Source organism: Cyprinus carpio, chromosome B11 (assembly GCF_018340385.1).
Source record: "Cyprinus carpio isolate SPL01 chromosome B11, ASM1834038v1, whole genome shotgun sequence".
NCBI classification, from domain to species: domain Eukaryota; kingdom Metazoa; phylum Chordata; class Actinopteri; order Cypriniformes; family Cyprinidae; genus Cyprinus; species Cyprinus carpio.
Window position 1 is genome coordinate 2,640,834 of NC_056607.1, and position 22,849 is coordinate 2,663,682.

Below are 22,849 nucleotides of genomic sequence, written 5' to 3' on the forward strand. Positions count from 1 at the left end.
GGAGGGGTGCGCATGCTCATACTTGCACAATCTCGCGATTAGTTGTGCGCACACAGGGACCTGGTGCTCAGACACCTCATCCCGTTGGGTCTTAGGGTCAACTGGGAAAAGAGCAAACTCGTGCCAGCGCAGAGGATCTCTTTTCTCGGCATGGAGTTGGATTCGGTCAGCCAGACAGCATGCCTCACCCAGGATTGTGCTCAGTTGGTGCCTGCCTGTAACTGCCTCAAGGCTTTATCAGACAGGATGGCGGGCCCACTGAAACTCTTACAGAGGCTCCTGGGGCATATGGCTGCAGCTGCAGCTGCAGGTGGGGACGTTCTGGTCCGCACGCACAACACTGCGACCGTTGTGTATATCAACCAGCAAGGCGATTTTACGCTCCCATCATAACTTGCCCGCCACCTCCTCCTGTGGAGTCAGAAGCATCTGAGGTTCCTTCATGCCATCCACATCCTGGGAGTTTTCAGTTGGGCAGCTGACGAGCTGTCTCGAGCAGCACTTCCAGGAGAGTGGAGACTTCCACCCCCAGGCTGATCTGATTCAGCTGATCTGGAGACGGTTCGGAGTTGCACAGGTAGACCTGTTTGCATCTCCAGAAACCACCCACTGCCAGTGGTTCTACTCCCTAAGCAAGGTAACGCTCGGCACTGACACAATGGCACACAGCTGGCCCTTGGGCCTGTGCAAATATGCGTTTGCCCAACAGGACCTGGTTCCCTGAACTCATGCTCCTTGCGACAGCCCCTCCCTGGCCGATTTCTCTGAGGAAGGAACTGCTTTCTCAAAGACAAGGCACCCTTTGGCACCCACGTCCAGACCTGTAAGAACTCCATGTGTGGTCCCTGGATGGGACGCGGAGGTTCTAAGTGACCTTCCCCAGGTGTAAGCTCTCACTATTGCTTCAGCGTGTGCTCCATCGACGAGACAGGCCTATGCGCTGAAGTGAAACCTGTTCATCGAATGGTGTTCCTCCCACTGGGAGGACCCCCGGAGATGTTCGATCAGAGCCGTGCTTTCCTTCTTGCAGCAAGGGTTGGATCATAGGCTGTCTCCCTCCCCCTTTAAGGTTTACATTGCTGCTATTTTGGCCCATCATGACTCCATAGAGGGGAGGTCGGTGGGTAGGCATGATCTGGTCATCAGGTTTCTTAGGGGGGCCAGGAGGTTAAATCTGCCTAGGCCTCCCTCCCTGCCCTTTTGGGATTTGGCATTGATGCTAAGAGTCCTACAAGCTGCCCCCTTTGAGTCTTTGCAGTCAGTAGAGTTGAAGTTTCTTTCTATGAAAACCCTGACTGCACTGGCAGTCTCCACAGTGACTCCACAGTGTATCCTCTTCCAAATGGAAGGGCACGCTTTCCCAGTGTTATTCAAGTCTTACTGCAGGGTTGCGAGGAATGACTGTAGTCGACCTTTTCTGTGTAGAGCCCGGTCCTATCGTCTGCGGCATCTGTGGCATTTTGGTAGGGATCCCAATTCGTCAGACGTCGAGAGTAACCGTCTGAAAGGGAACATCTTGGTTACGTATGTAACCCTCGTTCCCTGAAGGAGGGAACCGTGAGGTCACATCCCATCGCCACATTTGCTGTACCACTGCTGAGCTGCCATTTCACCAGCTCAGCTCCTCAGCGAAAGCATGAATGAATGCGGTGCACCTGCTGCCTCTTATACTCAAGCTGTGATCAGCGGCAGCAAGTTGCAATAATCGCATGCAATGTGCATTGGCTCGTTTAGTAACACTCAAAGTGGATTGGTCTCTCTGGCGAGATCCCAATTCGTCGGTCAGCACCGACGTGACATCTCTGTTCCCTACTTCAGGGAACGAGGGTTACATACGTAACTGAGACGTTCTCAGTGGAGAAACATTTTTATGTCGACAATTGCCTCCAGAGTCTGTGCACACCTGAGGCTGCCAAAAATCTGGCCGTCAAACTGAGAGTAATACTTTTCAAACCTGAATTTGAGATACAACAATGAGCCTGCAATGTCCCAATATTCTGAATCATTTACCATCAGAATCCAGAGCAGAGAGTCTTGAACTTTGGCTAACCCAACACAAGTCTGACATACCAGAATCCAATGTAGGCCTAAGCTGGAACTGGCTGTCTGACACACTGGTGTACAAACACTGATCTGTTGTGTATGAGACTCCCACCCTAAGGAAAATCTATAAGGTCTTGGTTACTAAATAAGACCCTTTGGGACTACTTTTTTCCCACACTACTCTAGCAAAGGTCATTATGAGACAGTTATGGAATAAATGTAGAAGCCTGAGCTTCTGCATTCATGACATGTCTGTAAGAAGGAAACTTCAGTCCATAGCAGACATCATTGTCCCTCATGAGGTTGAGCAGGATGGTGCCATTCATTAAGTCTCCATGCATATGGAGCTGTGGCATATCTGAGGACCACTGATAAAAGAGGTAAAGTGTACCCGTCTTTCATTATAGCTCAATCCAAAGTGGTTCCCAAATGTTCTCACTTCATTCCTTAATTGAAACTTTGTAGAGCACTAGTGGCAGCCCAGTTAGCAAGATTCCTCAAAAAGGAGCTGAGCTTGTGAATAGAGACTACAGTGTTGTGGACAGACTGTTCCACAGTCCTTACATGGCTGAATCCTGTCACTATAAAATCAGGAAATAGAGTAACTGAAATTCAGGAGCTAACAGAAAACTGTTCCTGGTGCTATGTGGATTCAACAAACAATCCTGCAGATGATCTCGCAAGATTAAAACCTCTAAATGCCCTTACTGAGATGAACAGACTTCTTACACCAGGATCCAGCTACCTGTCCAGTAATACCAAAAACAAACTTAAGAAATGACTACACTGCACTACCGAAGTCTGCCTTTTGTGTTACCACTTCATTAACACCTCAATCCCATATCCCTCAATTTCAGAACCATCATTTCTGGCAGGAACTCTTGGATGCCACTGCAAAGGAAATCCAGTCAAATTGTTCCTCTGGTCACTCGTCATCATTCATTACCTGAGCAAGTGTGTGCCAAAATGAGGCACCATTATTGGGTCTTCTAAAGCTCTGAAGCCATTCAGCAGCACCAGCTTGGGTGTCCAGAGTGCCAATGTTGGAGGGCACGGTCAACTATTCCTAAGATGACAGACTTGCCTCCTGCCCATCTCCGTCTCAACAGACCTGCCTTTTACTCATATGGAGTAGACTGATTTGGGCCAAAGCTGATTAAAATTGGGAGACACTCAGAGGGATGCAGGGTAATAATCTTTAAATCAGCAGTGCACTTCAACCTCATCAGAACCATGAATGGCCAAGGCCTGCATCATGTTAAGAGGCGGGGAAATGTCCCCACATTAACAGAGAAACTCTTGGACATATTCCGATTCTATGCTGCAAACTATAAATATTTCTCATACTTTTGAAAATCCAGCGTTTAGTTGATCCTGATAAGCGCTCATCTTCGCAGTAGTAAACATAAATTCTTTTTTCTTCCATGCGGGGGTTTGGCATCACAGCATTTTTGTTTCCAGGCGGAATGTTAAGAGAGGTGGACAAAGTGCACAATTGACCTATCGGTAAGCCCCTCCCCTCGAATGCTGATGAGCCAATGGCAGTCGAGTATCAGCTGCACGGGGAGCGGAACTCTGACCACATTTTTTTTGAGCACACCCTAAATGACAAATTATCTGGAAGGAAAACCAAACCTGCTTTAAAACCCAGCAACACAACTGTAGCCTTAGAACTTTACAACAGCAATACTGCTTTAAAGTGTCATGAAACCCCCTTGTTTTAGCACTGGTCTTGGACCTACAACAGACTTATTATACAGACAAATTAATATTTTAATTTGTTTAAAACAGAAAGAATAAAGGCAGTTCTTTTTGTTTACTCTTCTTTGAATTTTGGGTCTGTATCATTTGCTGTGTATCACAATAATCTGTTGTGTCATCGCATTCATGATCAGACGTACCGCTATATCAGTGCCCTTATTTGTGTGTATTTCATTTGAAGAAGACATGATATGTGCACATATATGTTCATGTTCGGAGCACGAGAGAATAAGAAATATGTTCACAAAACTTGAAACATGCTTGCTCTGGTCCAGATATGAGCTATGATCCGCACAGCGAGTGTTGTTGAACTCATTGCAGCATTCAGCGCAGAAACTACTCTCGCATGCTCCACGTGTTGCTACATGTTAAATATTGTTAAGGTCACATTTACAGAGTTGAACTGACAGCGCGAAAGCTCGTTCATGAGATTTGAATTCTCTACTGTAAGACGACCTCGTGCATGATGCAGCACAGTAATTGGATTATAAAAGTTAATTCTCATGAATAATACTTTAAAAAGCTTGGAAAACTGGTGACATAGATGCATACTCTGCATACTCTGTCACTTTTCATGTCGTTAGTTGAACTTTGACATCAAAACAAACATTCAAAAATGCTCTCTAATCGCTCTGGTGGTACTTTGATGTCATGCATAGAACAATCTGTGCAGTGCTGCTTTAAGTCAAGCACCTATTGTGTTTTGTTAGGAGACACATAACAGTTATTTATAAGTAATATTTTAATTAACACAATTTTGCAAAATCAGACAATTTTGTGTCTAATATATACCATAATATTAAAGTCCTATCATTGAATTGTAAATAAATGTCACATTTGCAACTGGTCAGTGTTCAAAAACGCTAGGAAATTACTTTGCTTAGCCCTATAAGAGTGATTACTGTTAGACTGTCTGAGAAAAAAAGAAGAAAAAAAAAGAAACAAATCACCCACTGGCTTTCAAAGCTGCTAAATAAAAACTTTTTACTTTGAGGACCTTGATAGAAATCTAGTGGAGTGAAAAGTACAGTATTTGTCATTTAAATGCAGTGAAGTGAAGTTTCCAGAAGAAATAATACTCAAGTAAAGTAAATACTCAAAACGTGTACTTAAGTACAATACTTAAGTAAATGTAATTTGTTACTGCCCCCCTCTGAATCTTAAAGAACGCAATGTCTCCCAGAAATCCTGTATAACTTAACCAATCTGATGATGACTTCAAAGCTCCTGAAGTGTTTCCAACTGTGTGTGCAATATGCATCAGATATTCAGCCAACGGTCCTGGTGGGCATGACATCTGAGGCTGAGACTATCAGTGAATCAGTGATTCTGCCTTGAGACCCTGCATCCTCATATGAGGACATTATATTTTAGTGAATTTCTCTGAGACTATATATGCCACAGTTTTAAGCCTGGATGTCCTGTACAGAGCACATTCAGGGCTTTTCAGAGATACTAAATGTTTGGATGTTTTACCATGACCACTCCCTCTCCTTGGTCTTCAGAAATGTCTAATATTAATTTAGTGACACTCTTATGGAAATATAATATTTTGTATTTATCATTTAAATCTGACTAATTTTTAAACTGTGTGTCATAAATCAACATCTCAGGAAACTGTTATGGGGTTTCAATTTAAAATATGACTTTCTGTTACGAAACAGAATGTTGATTTCATATGAGTACACCGGGACTAAAAGCATGTTTTTAGTACGCATTTTTGGAGACACAACAAATTAACAGGGAAATATTCCTATGAAATATAAATTATTATGATAATCTTGTCAATTATTACTCCCATTATTACACTTCTTTTTTCATTACATGTTGCCCCAAAAACACATTAATATGCAAATTAGATTTAGTTTATAGATACATTACATATGTCAGACTCTGTTTCATGTCTCGTGTTGTGTTTTCCTCCCCCACGTGCTCCAGTTTAATTATTATACCCATATTTGTTTTTTTTTTTCCTGTTCCTGTTCCCATTTTGTTCTACTGATCCCAGGTCTCTTTTTATGTAGATTTCAAGTATTTTAGTTCATAAAATAATACATTTATTTCAATCCTGTTGAAAAAAATAAAAATAAATAAAAAATAAAATAGAAAGCATCACATAATTTGTAATGGTTTTACTAGTTATAATGAAAATTGTATTGGTTTTAATGGAAACTGTAATGGTGCCTGTTGGTCTCTACTGTTAATTGGTCACCTTCTATTCATGGCTTTTGTTAAAGCCACTAAATCTTAATGTAATATGTCCCAAAACACCCTACAGTAAACCATTTTTTAATGGTTTTAATGTTTAAAAGTTGATGGTTTGTAATGGTATTTGTAGTGGAAATCATTAAAATTCCGTGAATGTTTCTATTGTTTTTGTAAACAGGGTCACTATGGGTTTTGTGATGTTATTTGCCATAAATGCGATAGGATTGCTGTAATTTTGTGAGATAGTTAGCGACTGTTTGTAGTTGTGGTGGGAAAAATCCAGAAAAAATCTAGGGCCGTTTTTTACACCCAGTCCGTCCCTGCATGGCACCCCGAACGGGTATCACTCTGGAGGCCCGCCGTCCCGTGTCTGTCCTGAGGGACCTCCAGAGCGCCCTGAGTAATATCAGACCCTGTTCCGTGTCTTGTATTGTGTTTTCCTCCCCCACATGCTCCAGTTTTATGATTATGCCCATATTTGGTTTTCCCATTTAATTATATTGATCCCAGGTGTGTCCCATTAGCTCCCTTATTATTTAAGCCGTGTGTATTTCCATGTTTTCCCGTCTGCTGTTAAATGTCATTTTGTGTGCTCGATGTTTCCCATGTTTCCAATGTTCCCAGCAGTGCTTTCATTAAAGACTGTTGGAATTTACATTACTCCTCGTCTCCTGGTTCATTCGTTCCTGTGCTCCTTGAGTGTATCATGACAATATATAACGATAAACCTGTTTATGGCCATTTTACACATATTTGCCATAAAGAAAAATGGTATATCATTCTGTTAAAATGGTATATCATTCTGTTACATTTTTGAGAATTATCTTTATACAAAGTTTGGTAGGAAAAAAAAAAAAATCCTGAAAACTAAAAATGTATTGGTGATTTTAGAAAAAATCTATTGTTTTTGCCTATGCATGTTCATTCATGTCTTTGCATTTATTTCCCGATGTCCTCTACCAAGGACGTAGCATAACTTTTATTTTATTATTGTTATTATTATTATTATTATTTATTTATTTATTTTTTACTTTTTTATGCTCTAAACAATGTAATGACATACAAATTTTTGCCTAAAATGTTTTGCTTGGTCTTAAAGGGTTAGTTCAGCCAAAAATGAAAATTATGTCATTAATGACTCACCCTCATGTCGTTCCAAATCCGTAAGACCTCCGTTCATCTTCTGAACACAGTTTAAGATATTTTAGATTTAGTCCGAGAGCTTTCTGACCCTTCATTGAAAATGTATGTACGGTATACTGTCCATGTCCAGAAAGGTAATAAAAACATCATCAAAGTAGTCCATGTGACATCAGAGGGTCCGTTAGAATTTGTTGAATCATCGAATATACATTTTGATCCAAAAATAACAAAAATTATGACTTTATTCAGCATTTTCTTCTCTTCCGGGTCTGTTGTGAGCGTGTTCAAAACACTGCAGTGACGCCGCTGACGTACAACGCTGCTGACGTGTTATCTTTGTTATTGGGTGCACCAGAAAACACGTCAGCAGCGTTGTACATCAGCGGGAGATGAAATCAGTATCTCATTCAATGCAATCAATCAGTATCACCAGAGGATGGATAAATAGCTGCAAAAACAGAATAACCATATTCACTTATTGCACACCTTTCATATTGTACATGTTCAAAGGTTGCTGAAGTCTGTTACCATTATGGTGATTAGTGTTCCCTATAGTTGGGCACTTGATTTATGTACAGATCTTATGAAACAGGAAACAATTCATCTGATGCTTTGAAATGTTTTACCAGTTTATCAGTGATATTGGTTAATAATGTAATCATAATTTAAGCAATTAAAAAATTCAGTTCTACTTTCAGCAAATGGAGCAAAATAAATAAAAAAATAAATCAAATAAATAATGTTTTACCCTTATATTGTTCCTTTACATCATTAATGTGTTAAATAGAGAAATATGCACGCAAAAACTATGCTTGTCCCCAAAACACCAGTTGCATACAGACAGCTGGCCTACTGACACTCAATCCTACAAAGCCTGTGCTGGTGAACCAGCATCATCAGCTCCATTTTGCTTGAGAACAGCATGGATATGCTGGCCTACCAGCACTATACCAGCATAAACCAGCCTGGGCCAGCACTATACCATCACTAACTAGCATAAACCAGCATGGACCTGCTTGGAATACATGATGGTTTATGCTGGACTTTTTTCAGTAGGTAAAACTAAACTAGGCACAGAAGACCTGAAAAGTTTGACCTCAGACTTGCTGAATGGCTGGAATACCAAATAGGAAAAAGGGATGATGTTAAAAGAGCATAGGGCAAGAATAATTCCAGCTAAGTGGCTACCAACACCTCCTAAAAAATCTATTTTGAAGCCCAGCTTGAATAAACAACAACATACAAAGACTGTACAAACTGTGCAGAAAAGATGCAGCAACCACCATCCTGATGGAAAGAGGCATATTGAGGTTCACAGCAGGAGTCGAAGGCTTGGAAGAGTATTGGGCAAACACCTATGCCAGGACATCAGAATCAGAATCAGAAAGAGCTTTATTGCCAAGTATGCTTACGCATACAAGGAATTTGTTTTAGTGACATAAGCTTCCAGTACACAGAGACAACAACAACACACACACACAAAAAAAAATTGCAAATAAATAAATTGTATGAACAGTTGTGCTATAGATGATAATGCAATAGAATAGAGTAAGATGCAGAGATGTACTTGGATGGAGGCGTAAGAAATAAATATAAGTGGGGAACATTTAACTGTTCATGAGGTAGATTGCCTGGGGGAAGAAACTGTTCTTGTGCCTGACTGTCCTGGTATTTGCGGCTCTGAAGCGCCGGCCAGATGGCAAAAGTTCAAAATGGGGGTAACTTGGATGAGAGGGATCCAGAGTGATTTTCTGAGCCCTTTTCCTCACTCTGGATGTATACAGTTCTTGAAGGGTGGGCAGGGGGGCACCAATAATCCTTTCAGCAGTCCGAACTGTTCTCTGTACTATTCTGATTTCTGATTTTGTAGCTGAACCAAACCAGACAGTTATTGAAGTACACAGGACAGACTCAATGACAGCTGAGTAGAACTGTTTCAGCAGCTCCTGTGGCAGGTTAAATTTCCTCAGCTGGCGAAGGAAGTACAACCTTTGTTGGGCCTTTTTAACAATGGAGTCGATGTGATTGTCCCACTTCAGGTCCTGAGAGATGGTGGTTCCCAGGAATCTGAATGACTCCACTGCAGCCACAGTGCTGTTCATGATGGTGAGTGGGGGGAGTGCAGGGGGGTTTCTCCTGAAGTCCACAATCATCTCCACTGTTTTGAGAGTGTTCAGCTTCAGGTTGTTAAGACTGCACCAGACAGCCAGCTGCTCAACCTCTTGTCTGTAAGCAGACTCGTCACCGTCCTGGATGAGACAGATGACTGTAGTGTCGTCTGCAAACTTCAGGAGCTTTGCAGAGGGGTCTTTAGAGGTGCAGTCGTTGGTGTACAGGGAGAAGAGCAGTGGGGAGAGAACGCATCCCTGAGGGGCACCAGTGTTGATGGAGCAGCTGTTGGACATGAATTTCCCCAGGCTCACTAGCTGTTGCCTATCTGTCAGAAAGCTGGTGATCCACTGACAGATAGAGCTAGAAACAGAGAGCTGGGTCAGTTTGGTATGGAGGGCTGTTGGGATGATGGTGTTGAAAGCCGAACTAAAGTCCACAAACAGGATCCTCACATAAGTCCCTGTTTTGTCCAGATGTTGCATGATGAAGTGCAATCCCAAGTTGATTGCATCATCCACAGACCTGTTTGCTCGTTAAGCAAACTGCAGGGGGTCCAGTAAGGGTCCAGTGATGTCCTTCAGATAAGCCAGAACCAGTTTTTCAAATGATTTCATGATGACAGACAGGTCTGTAGTCATTAAGTCCTGTTATCTTGGGTTTCTTTGGAACGGGGATGATGGTGGAGCGTTTGAAGCAGGAAGGCACTTCACACAACTCCAAAGATCTGTGAAAAGATGGGGGCCAATTGGTCCATCTGGGCCTGGTGCTTTTCTTCTTTTGTTCTTCCTGAAGACCTGGCGCACATCATTTTTCACTAATTCGAAGTGCAAGGGTGGGGGGTTGCAGGAGGTGTTAACGGTTGTGTAGAGAGATGATCAGAATGGGTGTGGGGTGTTTCAAATCTACAAAAAAGCTCATTCAGGTCGTTAGCAAGTCGTTGATTTGCCTCAGTGCAGGGGGATGGTGTCTTGTAGTTGGTGATAGCTCTCAGTCCTTTCCATACTGAAGATGAGTCGTTGGAAGTAAACTGGTCTTCCAACTTTTTAGAGTAGGTCCTTTTAGCCACTCTAATCTCTTTGTTCAGTGTGTTTCTGGCCTGATTATACAAGACTCTGTCCCCATTTCTGTAGGCATCCTCTTTGGCCTGACGAAGATGTCTGAGTTTTGCTGTAAACCATGGCTTATCGTTGTTGAATGTTAAATATGTCCTGGTAGGAATACATATATCCTCACAAAAACTAATATAGGATGTTATGGTCTCTGTGAGTTCGTCCAGATCGGTAGTAGCAGATTCAAAAACACTCCAATCAGTGAGGTCAAGTCAAACTTGTAAATCCTGCTCTGTTTCATTGGTCCATCTCTTTACAGTCTTTACTACAGGTTTAGCAGATTTAAGTTTCTGCCTGTAGGTTGGTATAAGATGAACCAGACAGTGATCAGACAGTCCCAAAGCTGCTCATGGAACAGAGTGATATGCATCCTTTATTGTGGTGTAACAGTGATCCAATATATTACTGTCTCTTGTGGGACATGTAACATGCTGTCTGTATTTTGGCAGTTCACGGGAGAGATTGGCTTTATTAAAGTCCCCAAGAATGATTAAAACAGAGTCCGGGTGTTGTTGTTCTGTCTCTGTGATCTGATCAGCGAGTTTCTGTAAAGCCAGGCTTACGTGCGCTTGCGGAGGGATGTAAACACTCACCAGAATGAACGAGTGAAACTCCCGCGGCGAATAGAATGGCTTGCAGTTGACAAAATGCCCTTCTAGATCTGAACAACACATCTTCTTTAACACAGTTACATCTGTGCACCACCGTTCATTGATATAAAAGCATGTCCCGCCGCCGCGTGATTTCCCCGTTGATTCTGCGTCGCGATCTGCTCTAAACAGCTGAAAGTCCGGCAGATGGAGCGCGCTTTCTGGAATGGCGTCATTGAGCCAGGTTTCCGTGAAACACAGAGCAGCAGAGTGTGAGAAATCCTTATTTGTCCGGGAAAGCAGAAGGATTTCGTCCATTTTGTTGGGTAGAGAGCGGAGATTTGCCAGATGGATGCTAGGCAACGGCGTTCCTGAGTCTAACGAGCGCACCAGCTCACTTTCCCCGTTTGCGCTTTTTGAAGCATTTGATCAGCACCGCTGCTCCACTGACAACAACATTCAGTAAAACATCCGAATAATTGAAATCCGGTAAAAGATTTTGTGGTGTGTTCTGCCGAATGTTCAGCAGTTCATCCTTGGTGAAACTGATCGTGTTTGACAAACAAAAAACTGGAAAAACGAACAAAAACAGTACAAACACTGGAGACCCAAGCACTGAAGCAGCCGTCTGCGGCACCATCGAGGTTTATAATCTGAATAGCCTTAATACTTGAGAATGTTGAACAACGAATGGGAAAGGAATGGGAAATTTCCCATTACCCCTGAGGAAGTAACAGAGGCACTGAAATGAAAAGAGTTAAAATTGTTACATCTAGGTTTGGAAAATTAGGGATATTAATAAACTCTTAAATACGATCATTGATATTAATAACATTTTGAAAATTAATAAGTGAAACAGAAAAGGAAGGAAAGGCTTAACATTTAATGGAAAATTTTAGTGGTTATAAAGTACCAATCAAAAGTTGGGATAATTAAGATTTTTATGTTTTTGAAAGCAGTCTCCTTCTGCTAACCCAAGGCTGTATTTATTTGAACAAAAATACAGCAAAAACAAAAATATTGTTGTATATTATTTGTTATTTTTTATATTACAATGTTTTATATTTTTTTTTATATTTTTAATTTTTTTTTGTGGTGTGGAATTTTAGATGCCATTACACCAGCCTTCAATATGACATGAACGAGGCAGTGTTCACGACGTCATAATGATCGTGATTCCAAAAAAAAAAAAAAAAAAAAAAAAAAAAGAAAAGAAAAAATAAGCAGAATATGGTTGCTTGCTGATGTCCTGCTGCAGATCTATTATGATTCCTCCAATAAACTTTCCTTTAACTGATATTGTGATATCTCAGTGGCTGTAATTCACTGGTTTTCAAACCTCTCCATGAAGTACCCCTAGCACTGCACATTTTGTATGTCTCCCTATATCTGACACACCCACTTCTTGCAGTCTCCACGAATGAGCTGATGAGTTTCAGGTGTGATAGATGATGGAGACATACAAAATGTGCAGGGCTGGGGGTACTCCAGGACAGGATTGGGAATCCCTACTGTAAGTCATTGCTGATGTCATTTCCAGTCTTTTAGATTGTGTCTTTGTGTGCCCAAAATAGGTAGAGTCTAATTGAATCTGGCACAGTAAGGTGGTACAGCATTCACATGGTCTAAGTCAAGCTTTCAGAACACTCTGAGTGAGTGCATGAAGAGGGAGTGTGGGCTATATAGCTGCTACTTCCTCGTCCTTAAAAGGATGGGGGTTTGCATCCAATATTGAAATTATGAAAGCTAAACTTCCCCCCTGAGAGATCATCCCTGCTAGTTAGTGCTGGTGTAGTGTTGATCTAGCTGGTGGACCAGCATATTCATGCTGTTCTCAAGCAAAATGGAGCTGGTGATGCTGGTTCACCAGCATGGTCTTGCAGGGCTGAGTGTCAGTAGGCCAGCTGTCTGTATAGAAGTAGTGTTTTGGGGAAATACAGTTTTTGCTCGCATATTTCTCTATTTAACAAATTAATGATTTAAAGGAAAAATAAATATAAGGTTAAAACATGATTTATTGAATTACATAATACATTTGTAATTTCTTTTGCTTACTCTGCTGAAAGTAGAACTAAAATTTTGATTTGCTTTAGTTATTATTACATTATTAATGTCACTGGTAAACTAGTAAAACGTTTCAAAGCATCAAAGGAATTATCTGTACACAAATCAGTTAAAATCATTTAAAAGGCACTTATGTGCATTGCATAACAAACAAACAAACAAAATGCCTAAAATAAACTTAATCATAAGCAGTTTGTTCAGTAACAGGAGTTATAAGAAGAGCTATTTCAATTAGACAGTTAATAACAACTTGATAATGACAGTTTTTTAAGACACTCATATTCATCTTATCTGGAAAGTCACTTATGTCCAAATCCAGCTGTCAGTCACTGATTTTAAAAAGTGTACATAGTAAAAGGTATGTCAGTGCAGTCAGGACCATGAAATATTGTTGAAAATAGTGATACCATGCACTTTCAACAATTGCTGAAACAGAGTTAATTCAACCAAAGACAATGGCCAAGTTCCCACCTAAAGGGAACATTAATCACCATAATGGTAACATACTTCAGCAACCTTTTAACATGTACATTATGAAAGAAATGTCAAACTGGTTTGCAATAAATGAATATGGTTATTCTGTTTTTGCAGCTGTTTATTCATCCTCTGGTGATTTTAAATGACTGATCTCATTGAATGACATATTGATTTCATCTAAGGCTATGTGGCTTTAAGTAGTTATTGTGTTTCTGCTCACCTCTTTACTTTTTGCTGTTCTTGCTGGCTTGCTTGGCTTTGCTGTTCCTCTTATCCTCAGTGAATCTACTTGTTAACCGCAGGTGTCATCACTAATGCTATGTCATCACTTGTAGAGTGAATCTACTTTATTTCACAAACTACAACAGTGCCTCAGAGTTACTTTTACTCTCTCTAGATCAGGGCCATATGAAAACTGAACAGTGTATGTTTAACACTGGGGATTTTACTGTGTAAACATGTAACCAGCAACATGTGTTTTTGTTTATTTAATAACTTATTGAAATTAATTTGGCTTCCCGGAGGTGCTTGATGAGCTTACCAGGTTACCACTGTGCAGTCTCTGGGTCATGTGATGTCCACTATGGTCTCTGGCTGTGTCTGGCTGCACACCCTCCCCCGGAGCACCAGGAGGGCCGGGAAAAGAATCTTTTGTTTAGCTTTTTCCTGTTTCTGGAACCCAATATCTTAACAAAAGAGCAGTTTCTGCTATCTCTGGGTCCCCAGAGGGGACGGTATGAGCCAGTCGATGAGGAGTTGTGGACGGGCCAGCCCCAGGTCACATTCACCCTCCTCTCTCGCCAGTAGGAAGAAGTGGGAGGTTCCAGAGCACCATCAAACATGCTACTCACGCACCCTCTGTCCGAATGCAGGTAAGTGTTGCACACACTCAGACCCCGCTCTGGACTGCCCATGAGCCACCCGAGATGGGTCCCTGCATTTCTCCTCACTGCCCCACTGTGGGTACGTCAGTGGTTCCATTGGTGCCACATGTACAGTATCTGGGAGCCTGGCTATCACTGCCCAGTTCGTCTTGCTGGCTCCTTCAGACCATCAGACTCAGCTATGCGATTCAGTTTACCCTTTGTCCTCCCAAGTTAGAGGCATCCACTTCACTTCAGTGAAGGCTGCAGATGTCTTGAGTACAGAGATCACAGTCATACTAGCGAATGACGTGATAGAGGCAGTCCCTCCAGCCGATATGAAGACAGGGTTTTACAGCCCTTACTACATTGTTTCAAGAAAGGTGTTGGGTTATGACCAATCTTGGACCTGTGTGTCTTTAACCGAGCCCTTCACAAGCTACCATTCAAGATGCTCACATAGAAACACATCTTTGGATGCATCCGTCCCCAAGATTGGTTTGCAACGAATGACCTGAAGGACGCATACTTTCATGTTTCGATCCTTCCATGCCACAGACCATTCCTGTGGTTCATGTACAAAGGACGAGCATATCAGTACAAGGTCCTGCCCTACGGGCTGTCACTGTCACCCCGTGTCTTCACAGTTCACAATCTCAACTACCTTGATGACTGGTTCATACTAGCTCTGTCTCAGGATCAGTTGTATGAACACTGGGACCTGGTAATCTCACACCTCAGCCGGTTGGGCCTTTTGGGTCAACTGGGAAAAGATCTCTTTTCTCTGTATAGAATTGGATTCGGTCAAACAGACAACACACATCATGCAGGAATGTGCTCAGTCAGTGGTGAACTGCCTGAATATGTTCAAGAGCAGGACGGTGGTCTCACTGAAACAGTTTCAGAGGCTCCTAGAGCATATAGCAGCTGTTGCAGCAGTCACGCCACTGGGGCTGCTTCATATGAGACTGCTTCAACACTGGCTCCATGGCCAAATTCCGAGGTGGGCGTGGCAATGCGGCACTCACTGGGTCCAAGTCACACTGACCTGCTGCCAAACCTTCACCCCGTGGTCAGACCTTGTGTTTCTCTGGGCAGGAGTGCCCCTAGAACAGGTCTCCAGGCATGCTGTGGATGCCTCTACCACCGGCTGGGGGGCCACGTTTGATGGGCATGCAGTGTCGGGGGCTTGGACGAGCCCCCAACTGCACTGGCACATCAACTGCCTATGTTGTTAGCAGTAGGACTTGCCTTGAACCCTCTTAGAAGGCACTGAAGGTTGTCTACGCTCCCGTCGCAACTTGCCCACCACTTCCTTCTCTGGAGTCAGAAGCATCTGAGGTCGCTTTCTTACCATTCATATTCCGGGTCTCCACAACCATATGGCCGACAAGCTGACACGAGCTGCACTTCCCGGAGAATGAAGACTCCATGCATAGATGGTCCAGCTGATTTGGAGATATTTCGGAGCCGCTCAGGCAGACCTGTTTGCCTCTCCAGAGGCCTGCACAAGTATGCGTTTTCCCCAGTGAGCCTTCTTGCTGGTCCCCTTGGACCTGGTCCCCAGATCCAATGCTCCTCGTGACAACCACCAGTGTTGTGTAAGCTACTTGGAAAATGTAGTGAGCTAAGCTAACAGTTACTCTTCATTAAATGAAGCTTCACTACATTATAGCTATAGCCCTGTGAAATGTAGCAAGCTAAGCTACAGCAACATGGCAAAAGTAGTTATTTTGTAAAAAAAAAAAAATTTATATTGAACCAACATCAATGCTCTCTCAGTGATCAATGAAACTGTCAGTCAAGTAGATAGACAGACATAATAGTTCAGTTAAGCTGTTTATTCAACAACCGTTCCAAACCAATTTGGCAACAAAAATCAGTATCATGTACAGAGCCGGATTTACTTCATATTGTGACATAGGCTAAATACATTTTTGCTGTCAGCCAGAAACCTCCTATTGGTAGTTGCTGTTGTGGCATTATTGTATACATATACATTTATATAAATGGTAACACTTCAAAATAAGGTTCATTAGTTAACTACTGTAGCTAACATGAACTACGAATGAACAATGATTCTGCAGCATTTATTAATGTTAATTTCAACATTTACTAATCCATTATTAAAATCTAAAGTTGTGTTTGTTAACATTAGTTAATGCACTGTTAACTAACAAACTACAAATGTCACTTGTTCATTAACTAACATTAACAAAGATGAATAAATACTGCAATAAATGTATTGTTCATTGTATGCTCATGTTAGTTAATACATTAGCTAACATTAATGAAATCTTATTGTTACCATATAGATGTACAGGCCTACAAATAACTTAGACTATGTTTATTTGCATCATTGCAAGTGTCGTTATATTTTTAACATTTCACCAAAATCAAGTTCAAATACAAAGTTTCCCCGTCATTAACGCCCACATCAAAGGCAGTACGGGCCAGAGGCGTCATTCCCCTTCAAAGTGAGGAGACACGTGTCCCCTCAGATTTCTGAGCTGAGTTGATTTTGAATGCAGCTTCCAAAAGACACAATAATAGCTGAATAATATTTTTTATATTTGATACAATCACACCGGCGTGATTAGAATGTTCATCACCAGCTGCTAAATTCAAATCTGCGTAAGCTGGCTGGCACAGACCAGAGACATACGCATTTGTACAGTGCTGCGCATTATTTACATTTACATTTGGTCATTTAGCAGACGCTTTTATCCAAAGTGACTTACGAATGAGGACAATGGAAGCAATCAAAATCAACAAGAGCAATGATATGCAAGTGCTATAACAAGTCTCAGTTAGCTTAACGCAGTTTGCTCATTCAGTCAACCTGCAACTCATCTAATAAAAATCCTGTTTGGATTCACTAACCTGTGTCTTCAGTGCTCGTACAGATATATCCTGACAATGAGACATATCACTTAATATTATATGATTATTATTATTATTATCATCATAGTGTATTATATGTATTATTTATTTGTATTTAATTATTTTTTTCTGTATTGTACAAGAGCCTGCTTATAAAAAAATAAATAAGATTTTGGCTAACTCAAGTACATTTACATTTATTTAAATGTTTATCAATGTACATGTGTCATGCTTCTGGACAGTCTGTCTGTGTTTTTCTCCCCATGTGCTCTCCGTGACCCAGTTTCTGTCTCTCGTTGATTCTAACATTTGGTTCAGGTGTGTCTTGGCAATTACCCTCACTACCCTATGTATTTTAGTTCCAGTCCGTGGTGTCAGTCTTTGTCTGGTTTAAAACGTCATGTTTGTGTGTCAACCGCCTTCTCTGTGTGAATTGCCCTTCAGATTGGATTCTATTAAAGACTGTTCCTTGATCCATGTCTCCGTCGTTCCTTCCGACACAGAGTGTAACAAAAAGACCAGACTGACATATAAAAAAACAACTTAGCTGTGTGTTTCCCCTCTGTTTTGTTTCTGCGTTTTGTTCAGTGTTTTGTTTTCTGTTTTTCCCCATGGATCCCCTCACCACTTTGTTCACCTCCCTAGCCCATAAGTACCTGCCCTTCTTGGAGTATGCAATTTAATTCAGCCAGCTCGCCATTTTAAAGCGTTTGACAACACTGTGCTGGACTCACTGTTCTGGATTGGGGCAAATTACCACTGCTCCAGCAACCTGTCCACTCTCCTCCCTCCTTTGTCGGAGCCCTCTGTCAGTTCTGTCCACGAGTCCAGCCCAGAGAAGGCTGCTGTTTCTGCGTCTAGCCCTGGGAGGGCCTCAGAACCCGAGTCTAGCCCAGAGAGGGCTGCTATTCCCATGTCAAGCCGAGAGAGGGCTCCTGTTCCCGCGTCCAGCCCAGAGAAGGATCCTGTTCCCACACCCAGCACAGAGAGGGCTCCTGTTTCTACGTCAAGCCCAGAGAAGGCTTCTGTCCCCGAGTCTAGCCCAGAGAGTGCACTTGTTCCCACGCCCAGCCCAGAGAGGGCTCCTGTTTCCACATCCAGCCCAGTGAGGGCTCCTGTTTCCATGTCAAGCCCACAGAGGGTTTCCATTCCTGAGTATAGCCCAGAGAAGGCTTCTGTTCCCGTGTGAGTCCGGAGGCTCACAATTAACCACCCACCATCCCGCTCCTGCGTCCTCCCTAGCTGTCGTCTCTGGCAGCCCCTATGCTCACCCTCAGCCCACCATCTGTGCAGTGGCATCACCATGGGTCTGCCAGTCTCCATGGCTGGAGGATCCCTTGTCTCCGCCTCCAACCTCTGAGTCCAGGACTCCGTCTAGGCCCATTGACCCAACAGCTCCACCATGGCTCCTAGCTCCCTCCTCTCTGCCGTGGCCCAGCAGTCCATTGGCTCCGCCAGGCTTCCTCATCCCTCCAGCTCCGCCTTGGTCTGTCATCGACCATCTGTCACCTTGGCACTCCACTCCTCCGGCTGCGCCTCATCACTCCGGCTCTGTTAAGCTCCTCTTTCCCCTCGGGTCCTCCTCAGTCGTCTGTTGCTCCAGGTCCACTGCAGCCTTCCGGATCCACACCTCCTCCTCGGTCTCCTGAGCCACCTGTTCTGCCATGGTCCTTCAGATCCTCCTCATCACCCTGGCTCTTTGGCTCTTCTCCATGGGCTCCTCTGCCACCTGCTCTGCCTCTGTCGGTCGGCCCCCTGGAGTCGTCAGTCCTTCCTCCACCATGGCTCCTCCCTCCGTCGACTCCAACACAGAGTGTGATAACATGCCCCTTTGTTAAATAAACTAAATAAATACAATTTCAATTACATTAAATAACATTGTCATATTTCAGAGACACACCAAATAAAGAATTATTTCTTCAGATTAGTCTCAATTTATAAAACATACTATAAGCACACATATGAGCACCTATGAAAAGACCAAAACTACAGTGATTTGACCTTGCTGTATCTTTCTTTCTGTAATCTCTGGAAAGCATTTTTAAGAGTTTTGGGCTAGGTATGAATTTTGGTGACAATTACATTTTATCAATGACCCTACATAAAATAAGTGGTTTGAAGAATTTATTCATACAGTTTTATGCATATTCTCTATGCTGTAAACAATTCTGTTGTGGTTATATTAACTAGTGCCAATTTCAGTGGCAAGGTAAAGATTGTATATGATTGTTGTCAAATCTTGTGACCTAATGCCTGAAAAAAAAAAAAAAAAAAAAACTACAGCTGATGCAGAATAGAACTTATGAAGTGTATTACATTAATACTGAGATGTTCTACTACTGGTGTAAAAATATAAAAATGCATATTTTCCACATCTTACACACACTTCTTTGCTTTACCCTTGTGTTTAACAGCAGATTGGCTGTAAATCTTTCCATAAATCTGGCACACAGTAAGTGGTGCCATCAGCTATCTGTCAACTTGTGCTGGTCTGATTAAGGAGAAATAAACAATAAAAAAGCATAATTTTAAGTAAATTATACCCATCCCTCCATTTGCAAAGTACTGCAGTTTCATGGCACTAGAATTGTAATATTGGAGAGGTGCAACAAACAAACAAAGAGAGAGAGGGAGAGAAGGGTGTGGGTTGTGGCGGGGGCATTCAAACACTAAAGTGTTTAATCTTCTAGTCTTCATAACTTATTTTGGCAAATGTTGTTCCTCAAAGTTTTGTCCAAATACATAATTGAATCTGTTTTGTTGGAGTATCAAACTTAAACTTCAAACTTCAGCAGATCTTTATCAACTGAGAATTGTTTAGAAATGTATTTATGGTTTCATTCAAAATTAGAGTGAAATATTTCTATATTTCAACGAAGTTTGGGGTCTTTGCTGCCACCTACAGCATTCTGGCTATCATGAGCCTTCAAAATCTGTTTTCCATCTTCTTTGCTTATGCTTAGCTTTCCTGCTCCAGAATGTGTGTCAAATCCACAAGTTCAACCCTTTTAGGGCTTAGCAAAAGAGCATATATATTTTCATAGAAATATAATGTGACTGATAAGAATCTCTGTATGTTGATTAGTCATCCAGCAGAATTAATACATTCTCCTCAGTACAGAAATATGTATGTGTAAGCCGGTCTGCCCATACAGGAGCTGCATCTATTGATTTACACAGCACAGCAATTCATTGCACACACATGCTTAGTCCAAATACCCACACATGCGGTCTTTGCATTTGATCACTTGACTACTTATATGACGTATTTCCTGTATTTGGCCCAAGTGTTCAAGTGAGGATGAAGACCACAAGTGTGTGTACAACTTTTCATTACCTGATGGGACACAATTTAATTTCTGTTGCTTCTAATTAAGTGATAAAAAGCAGTTGCAAATTGTGTAGAAAATGAATATAGGCTACTTACCTTTGCACCAATAAAACACGTAGCACTATAAAATTTATTTTTTTTCATGGATAAAGTGTAAACCCCTGTATGATGGAAAAAGTGATGATTCTACACTCTAAAAAGAAAAACAGGGCACAATATGCTGTATAGTTTGAAGGATTTTTTCTGTATTTATTTTTTACAGGTGTTTTACCAGTATTTTGAATTGAACACTTCATTGCATTGTGTTTTATAGTTAAATGACCATGGTGTTGGTGTGCTTGACTGGCCAGCAAACTCACCAGACCTATGGGGTATTGTCAAGAGGAAAATGAGAAACAAGAGACCAAAAAATGCAGATGAGCTGAAGGCCACTGTCAAAGAAACCTGGGCTTCCATACCACCTCAGCAGTGCCACAAACTGATTACCTTCATGCCACACCGAATTGAGGCAGTAATTAAAGCAAAAGGAGCCCCTACCAAGTATTGAGTACATGTACAGTAAATGAACATACTTTCCAGAAGGCCAACAATTCACTAAAATGTTTTTATTTATTTTTTATTTTTTTATTGGTCTTATGAAGTATTCTAATTTGTTGAGATAGTGAATTGGTGGGTTTTTTGTTAAATGTGAGCCAAAATCATCACAATTTTAAAGAACCAAAGACTTAAACTACTTCAGTCTGTGTGCATTGAATTTATTTAATACACAGGTTTCACAATTTGAGTTGAATTACTGAAATAAATGAACTTTTCCACCACATTCTAATTTATTGAGATGCACCTGTATAGGGTTAATGCGTGAGTGAGTTATCAGGCTGTTGCGCCTATGATACAGGTGTTCTGCGTTCTGATTAAAAGTTAAGACAGCGTCTTTTGTCCGTTGTTCTTCAAACATTACAGTAGACATATTTTGGTTTACAAACTATATTGTTTCATCAGTTACAGGCTAACATATACTGCAAGTGTTCATAGTTTAGCAGCTAAACTTTAGCTGTCGGCACGATTCACTTGCATTAGTGTTTTTGTATTTTATGTCATTATAATAAGAACGGATTGGAGCACTATATTATTATATGTAAAGGTGCTTTGTCAATTGTAGCGCTGGCTAACTGGCTCAATGACTCCTCTCTGTGCCAATCACAACAGGCTTGGCCAGCTGACTAATCAGAGCAGACTAGGCTTGTGGAAGGGAAGGGGTTTGCTCTGAACTTGCTTGGAACGAATCATTTCCTAATCACTGGCAAATGACTCTAATATTAAATGTATATTCTGAGAAAATTACAATGTTTTCTGAACTTAGATGCATTTAAACCTGTTGTAGGGCACCCTAACACAATATTAGGACACTTTAAAATACCATATGACCTGCTCTTTAAAGATGAAGTTATTCAGTCAAAAGCAGATTTGAGCAGAGTGATTTCTCTTTCGTTCTTTAAAATTAATGACACAGACAGCAAACTGCTCTCTTTCAGACCAAATGTATGGATCTGACACACACATCAGATTTTTTTTTTCAGTTTACGTTTAGTTAAAACTTTTTATTTTTCACTTAGTTATAACTGTGCTTATGAGAATGCTCATCAAAATTGGCATTTTGACTTTATTTCATGTGTTTGGCTGTTCAAGTGCGATAAGATGGAAAGTGAACTCAGTTTTATAATGGTGCGCTGTCAGAGACCCAAAGCACACACAGAAACATCTTGTTTACGTATGGTAACCCTCATTCCCTGAAAGAGGGAACGGAGACATCACCTCGGTGACTGATGAATTGTGATATTGATTCGATAGACCAATCTACTTCAAGTGTAAACTAAACGGGCCACTGATAACAGCGTGAGTATAATAAGGCAGCAGGTGCAATGCATACCAGGTTTTCGCTGAGGAGGCGAGCCGGTGATCCGGCTGCTCAGCGGAGGTACAGTAACCGTGGCGATGGGATGTGACGTCTCTGTTCCCACCTTCATGGAAGGCTATAGAATCTAACGAACGTGTTGGGGGCTGCCCAGCCTGCAGCTCTACAAATATCTGTCAGCGAGGCACCACTAGCCAGTGCCCAGGAGGATGCAACACTTCTAGTTGAGTAATCTCGCAACCTGAAAAGACAGGGCACACCCTGTGCCTGATAAGCCAGGGCGATTGCATCCTCAATCCAGTGGGCCATCCTCTGCTTAGAGACGGCATTCCCCTTCTGCAAGCCTTCGTAAC